Here is a 7,471-nt window from a genome sequence, read left to right on the forward strand (position 1 = left end):
ACAAACATTTTCTTGATAAAATGCATGAATACTGTCTGTTGTGTGCTGTTTGGTTGAAAATTGGCCATTTTGAAGGAAATTAACTAAACGCTCTTCAATTTTTGACAGCCTCCGCATGTTTAAACATTGTCATACCAGTGTTAATTCTTAGCAAGGAATTTTTGTTTGTCACATGCTGAGGCTTCATTTCTGCATGTTAACTGTCCAAAAACACCATATTGTGGCTAGTAACCCAGCTCGTTGTTATGGTAGGGCATCTATGAAACATTTTTGTCATGTATTACCGTAAGTAGTGATTTTTTTTTCCACTTAAGTGAAAAAAATTCTTCACATAATGGCAAAACATTTTTTTTGTCATTATGTAGTGATTTTTTTTCCCACTTAAGTGCAAAAAAAGTCGTTTTCCACTTAAGTGCAAAAAATCTTCACATAATGGCAAAACAATTTTTTTGTCATTATGTATGATTTTTTTTACACTTAAGTGAAAAAAAGTCCTTAATGCAAAAAATCTTTACATAATGTCAATAACTAATTTGGAACACTGCCTTATTTGGTAACAATCGGAAAATGTATGTAGTGAATTTTTTTTCCACTTAAGTGCAAAAAAAGTCCTTTTTACACTGAAGTGCAAAAAATCTTCACATAATTGCAAAACATTTGTTTTCATTATGTAGTGAATTTTTTTTTACACTTAAGTGCAATAAAAGTCGTTTTTACACTTAAGTGCAAAAAAAGTCGTTTTTCCACTTAAGTGCAAAAAATCTTCACATAATGGCAAAACATTTTTTTTCATTATGTAGTGATTTTTTTTTTACACCCTAGTGCAATAAAAGTCGTTTTTCCACTTAAGTGCAATAAAAGTCGTTTTTCCACTTAAGTGCAAAAAATCTTCACATAATGGCAAAACATTTTTTTGTCATTATGTATTATTTTTTTTACACTTAAGTGAAAAAAGTCCTTAATGCAAAAAAATCTTTACATAATGTCAAAAACTAATTTGGAACACTGCCTTATTTGGTAACAATCGGAAAATTTAGTATAATTATGATTATTATTTTTTTAATTTATATTTTTATTCAGTTTTTCAAAGCACATACACATGACAATATTTGGGAGACTATAACATACTTCACAGTACACTCACCCTAAACATTCCATACACATTTCATGGTAACCATACTCATTTCATATACCAAGTTATCTTGGGTCTGTCGAGAATATCATTCTTACTGATACCATACAACTGTATGTAACATTCATATTAAACATTTCATACACACCATACACCTGTATGTAACATACATTTCATACACACCATACATATGTAAAGAACATTTATATCAAACATTTCATACACACCATACATCCTTATAGAAACATTCACATCAAACATTTCATACACACCATACAACTGTATTGAACATTCATAATTAAGGATTTCATATACACCATACATCTGTATAGAACATTCATAATTTAACATTTCATATACACCGTTTCTGTACAAAATATTCATCTCTATACATGATGTACATTTAAAGAAATGTATATCAGTATATACATGTATATGAATAGCTCTCACACTATCATTCAATATATTCTACACAAGCAAATACCTTAGTATGATAGTATATACAACCAAGACGTCATTTCAAAACATTGGAATAAAAACTAATTATATTAGTCATGTGCTGTGGTTTTATTGAAAGAAAGAAATAGAGACAGACGGATAATACTGGCAAACAGACGGACAATACAAAGGTAGACATGTGCACAGAGGCTAAGACAGACAAGACACAGGCAAGAACTGCAAGATAGACAGACAGACATATACGCACAAAGACAATCGACACAGAGTCGAGGGCCGACAGATTAGAGAGACGGGCCTTCCAAAAATCAAAAAGTTGAAATTAAATCATCGACATTTTTTTATTGAAAACAGTTGCTCAAAGATAGTAATATCTACTTAAAACAAGTATAAAAGGTTCATATAAACCAACTGGCAGAGTTCAAGAGTCCATTAATAAATATGAATAGGTATAAATATAGAAATCTTTTCAATTTAAGTCTAAAGAAGTAAAAAAAAATCCATTTTCCCCACTCTTTGTTAAAACTTTCAAGCGAAGCATCACCTTTTGCGGTTGCTATGTATTTTTTGACATAGTGATGGTCTTTCAATTAATTGATTAGAGAATTTATGTTTAGTGTGGTTTCAAGACATCTGGTTTTGTAAATTGATATATGTTTAATAATGACGTTAATTTCATTATCAATTTTACTTACTCATTTATAATTGACCATAACCCAAAAATTAATGATTTGTTTAATTTCCATTGGAAGTAATTCAATTTAGGTTAGCATTATCAGTATTAGGTAGCAGTTTGATAGTATGCCCATATGAGCCATAACTGACCCCTAGGGGCTGATGGGTGGGGCCAATAAGGGTCGAATTGAATGAAATTTCAAAAATCTCCATCTCAAGACCCAGATATGGTAGAATCAAATACTCTTCATAGATGGAAGGGTCTTAAGGTGCTTTACCAAAATTTTGAATTTCGTGACCCTTGGGTCTCACGTTTCCCCATGGGGAAGGGGTCAACTTTACTATAGTTTATATAGGGAAATCACATTTTGGACCAACATTTGTTTAATTTCCATTGGAGGTAATTCAATTAGGGTTAGCATTATCAGTATTGGATAGCAGTTTGATGGTATGCACATATGAGCCCTGACTGACCCCCCAGGGCTGATGGGTGGGGCCAAAAAGGGTTGAAATGACTGAAATTTCAAAAATCTTCTTCTCAAAGACCCAGATATGGTAGAATTAAACACTCTTCATAGATGGAAGGGTCTTAAGGTTTAGCCCATGGACCTCTTGCTCAACATATCATTGATCACTCTAACACCCTTAGCATACCAGTTATTGTAAAAGACAGAGTTTCCACCAATAGTTATATGTGGGTTATGCCATAGGGGGGGTTTCAGAATAGAGTTGTCTGCCCTTTGGTAAATCAGAATTCAATAATCTTTCCCAAGCTTTGTAAACATCACACCAAAACATATTTTTGCATGTCCTATGACACATACGTAGGTAATTATGTCCACAATTAAAAATAAAATCAACATTAATAATATTCATAAGTAAACTTGCCACTTTCTAGAACATGTACTTCAAAATAATCTTTAGTTTATATATAACATTTCTTTTCACTTTGTCTGTTTACGATAAAACAGTCAAATTTCTAATATTTTGTTAATGAATGCAAATAATTTGAATGTGTACAAAAGTTAATTGTGACTAATTTTCAATCAAATAGTAAATTATATATAAATCACTCGTGTTAATTTTCAAAAGAAATTTAAATATAGATAGAGATATATGTATAATCAACTTGTTAGTTTTAGCAGGTCAATTCTTTATATGCCTTTAAGTAAATTATAGCTTCTTCTGAGCCAGTTTAATTGATCAATAGTACAATCAAGTGATAGACTGAATAAGTTTTGTGTAAAACTGTTTCTGAACAATACAACAATGTCTGTTTTTTTATTCATAATCAAAAGATAATTCCTCATTATTGTCAATTACGTACTCAGACTTTGTAAGAAAACATTTAACTTGTAAGCTGCCACATTTTAAAAAGCAGTTACATAAAACTGTAATTATAAACTGTAATTCCATACAGATTACAGATATTTCCATGCTTTTCAGCACACCCTCATCTCGGCAAGAAATTTTCCCAAATGAGCCCTCTCATCTAGTACATCATTCTCATGAAATACAGTTAATACTTATAATTCTCTACAATAGGATATATTTTTACTAATAACAAGTGTAGAATTATCTTTTCAGAAATCGGATGGTTCCTTGAAATGAAGACGAATATGTATTCGAATCTGGGACGAAACGTCTTTATAAACGCTTTTAACATGCACTGTTCCCGAAGTAAGCATATAATCGGTAAAACCAAATGAAATGGTGGAAATACGTAAGGATTCACCTCGGCGGAGAGGTCCTGTACAAACACATTAACCCCAGACGTCTGGGGTGAGGGTAATAATGTGAAATGGCTCAGGGTTTCATCAGACGATGATGATATCATAGGGTTTGCGTCAGTGGTCATCAGGTCAATCGTGTGTGGGCCATATTGTTAGGAATCGACAACAAGAACCACGAGGCGCGGACAACTACGACGTTTATTCAATGCTGCAATTTGATTGGACAATAATAGACAATTTATGAGTAATACTAAATGACTGCTTAGACATGCCTGAACGACTCTGACAGATATGTAACATCTCCTTTTTTTTTGAAAAGTAATTACATTGTATTTTTATTGAACCAATATGATGAAGATTTAAATGTCCACTTACAAATCTATACATAAATGACTCGAGTTCAATTGACTGTTGTTATGTTCTTTACCTAGACACAACTAACCAAACATCAGGTCAAGATGGATTCTCAAAACATGTGCTTTTATTACCCATCATGCAATACATTACGTACTACAAATTACCGACATAGCATCAGTCAGCATCCGTAACCGATCCGCTACGGAGCGTTTACAACCACTTGTACATACAATGTACAGAAACACTACATCCCTCCACCCACAGTGAAGACATTCACGGATTGTGAGATGCTGTTCTCTTGAAATCAAAGTTTCCCATATAACTAGAAATGAAACTATTAACTCTTGAACCAAAAACTCTTGCACAGATAGAGTGCATCAATAAACACAGTCAATAATGCGCGATACCAACGCTGAACACTTAAGTTTACCAAGTTCATAGAACACAGTTCATCCTTACTTAAAGCTTAACAGAAACTCAAAATAATGTGTTCAATGCTAGCTAATCACGAACATACTCCTTCAAGTACGATGGTGGTTTACGCGGTCTTTGGGGTCTCCTTGAAGGTTCTCCTGGACTAATCGACGATTTTGTTGATGGTAAAGGTGTCGATGTGTTATCTGCAGGCTTTGGTTTACCAACTGAGTTGTTTGGCTCAGTAACCGGTACAGATACAGGTACAGAGGTAGGTATGGTGTCATAAAAGTCTTTGTCGGGGTCGACTTCTTTCACAGGGAGACAATGTCTTTGGCTTAAGTGGTCTACATGGCATCCAGCCACTGTTCCATTTTCCCCCTTTATGGTATAGGACAGGGGTCCATTTCGCGACACGATTTCACCCGATTTCCACTTAGGTCCAGCATAGAAGTTCTTCGCGAATATGGAATCTCCCTCAGCGAAATGACGTTCCTTCGTGTGCTGATCAAGTTGTTTCTTCTGCAACAGCTGTTGTTGCTGTACACGCTCACGAACTTCAGGATGAACTAAGTTAAGTTTTGTCGTGACTCTACGGTTGAACAAGAGTTCTGCTGGAGACAATCCAAACGACAAAGTTTTTTATCCAGACTACCCTCTGTGTTCTGTTGTTTCTTCATGCCCTCTTGGAATCCCCGCACTGCCCGCTCTGCCAGTCCGTTTGAAGCGGGGTGGTGTGGCGAAGTCCTTACATGTTTTATGCCATTCTCTGACATAAAAACACTGAATTCCTCACTCACGAAGCACGGACCGTTGTCCGACACTAACATTTCTGGCAATCCATGTTGCGCAAACACGCACCGCAGTCTCTCGATAGTGATTGCCGATGTGGATGAGTTTGTAACCAAAATCTCAACCCACTTACTGTATGCTTCAATGACGACCAGGTACATGTGACCCAGAAATGGACCTGTGTAGTCCACATGTACGCGTGACCATGGCCTCGATGGCCAGTCCCATGAATGAAGTGGTGCCATTGCCGGTATGGAAGCCTGTAGTTGACACGACTCACAACACTTCACTCGCTCTTCGATTTCGGCGTCAATGCCTGGCCACCAGATGTACCCTCGAGCTAAACTTTTCATCTTGACGATGCCTAGGTGACCTTCATGAAGGGCGTCAAGCAACGATGCTCGTCCAAATGTAGGGATTACTACGCGATTCCCCCAAAGTAGAACATCCTCTTACAGATTGAGTTCATGTCTCCGGTTGTGATAGGGTTTTAACCGTTCATTCGGACACTTCTCTCCCCAACCTCTGTACACCCAGCCGATAACTTCCTGTAACGTAGGGTCCTGTTTTGTCCAGGTTTGCACTTGCTCAAAGGTTACGGGCGAAGAGTTAAGTGTGTCCATCATCAAAATCATTTCTCCTGGAACTGGTACCTCATCTACAGTTTCACTCAGAGGTAATCGACTAAGCCCATCGGCGTTAGCATTCAATGTTCCCGGACGGTAGATTAAGTCATACTCGTATGCCGCAAGTAGAAGCGCCCACCTCTGGATGCGCGCAGATGCCCTAGTCGGAATGGCCCGATCAGTCTTGAAAATCCCCAATAACGGCTTGTGATCTGTATATATGGTAAATGTCCTTCCATATAAATACTGGTGAAACTTTTTCACACCAAAGATAAGGGCTGCGCCCTCCTTATCCAATTGAGAGTAGTTCTTTTCAGCCGGTGCCAGCGAATGCGACGCGTAGGCGATAGGTCGTTCCTTGCCGTCTGGCTCGACATGCGATAGAACCGCACCAAGGCCATAAGGAGAAGCATCACACGACAACACTAGCTTCTTCTTCGGATCGTAATGCACGAGTACCGTATCCGACTGTAAAAGTTCCTTGGCCTTGACGAACGCATTTTCTTCGCGTTTTCCCCACTTCCAGTCAGTCTCCTTGGCTAACAACATGTGAAGTGGTGCAAGCACTGTGCTTATGTTGGGTAAATAGCACGCATAATAGTTAAGCATACCAAGGAAAGCCTGAAGTTCTTTCACGTTCCTGGGCGCAGGAGCGTCCTTGATGGCTCTAACCTTGACCTCAATCGGTTGCATGCCCTCTCCAGTGATCCTGTGACCCAAATACTCAACTTCTTCCTTCATGAAAAAGCATTTACTCTTTTTCAAGTGTATACCCGCATTCTCCAGTTTGGTCAAAACCAGTTCTAAGTTCTTGATATGACTCTGTCGATCCCTCCCGGCGACTAAGATGTCGTCGACATGAACTATCACTTGCGGTACACCTTGAAGGATATTTTCCATTGTCCTCTGGAAAATTCCGGGAGCTGACGAAATCCCATATGGTAGACGATAATAGCAAAACAGGCCCTTATGGGTATTGATTGTTGTGTAGGGTTTCGACTCGGTGTTCAACTCTAACTGCTGATAAGCCTGGCTCAAATCCAGTTTCGAGTAGAAAGCTCCACCTCCAAGACTAGCATACAAATCTTCAGTCTTAGGGATTGGGTAGTTGTCCAACTTACTCACTTGATTTACAGTTACTTTGTAATCACCACCGATACGAATGGTAGAATCCGACTTGACAATGGGTACGATAGATGTCGCCCACTCTGACATTTCAACAGGCTCAATGGTGCCTTCCTGCACCAGTCTATCCAGTTCCGTTTCAATCTTTTCCCGCAATGCGT

General features: G+C 37.6%; 1 pseudogene; it reads right to left on the reverse strand.

The window, feature by feature from the left end:
- Positions 1 to 4,536: 4,536 nt before the first annotated feature.
- LOC110451878 lies at positions 4,537 to 7,466 on the reverse strand (annotated as a pseudogene).
- Between the last annotated feature and the right edge of the window lie 5 nt (positions 7,467 to 7,471).

Source organism: Mizuhopecten yessoensis, unplaced genomic scaffold (assembly GCF_002113885.1).
Source record: "Mizuhopecten yessoensis strain PY_sf001 unplaced genomic scaffold, ASM211388v2 scaffold6263, whole genome shotgun sequence".
NCBI classification, from domain to species: Eukaryota; Metazoa; Mollusca; class Bivalvia; order Pectinida; family Pectinidae; genus Mizuhopecten; species Mizuhopecten yessoensis.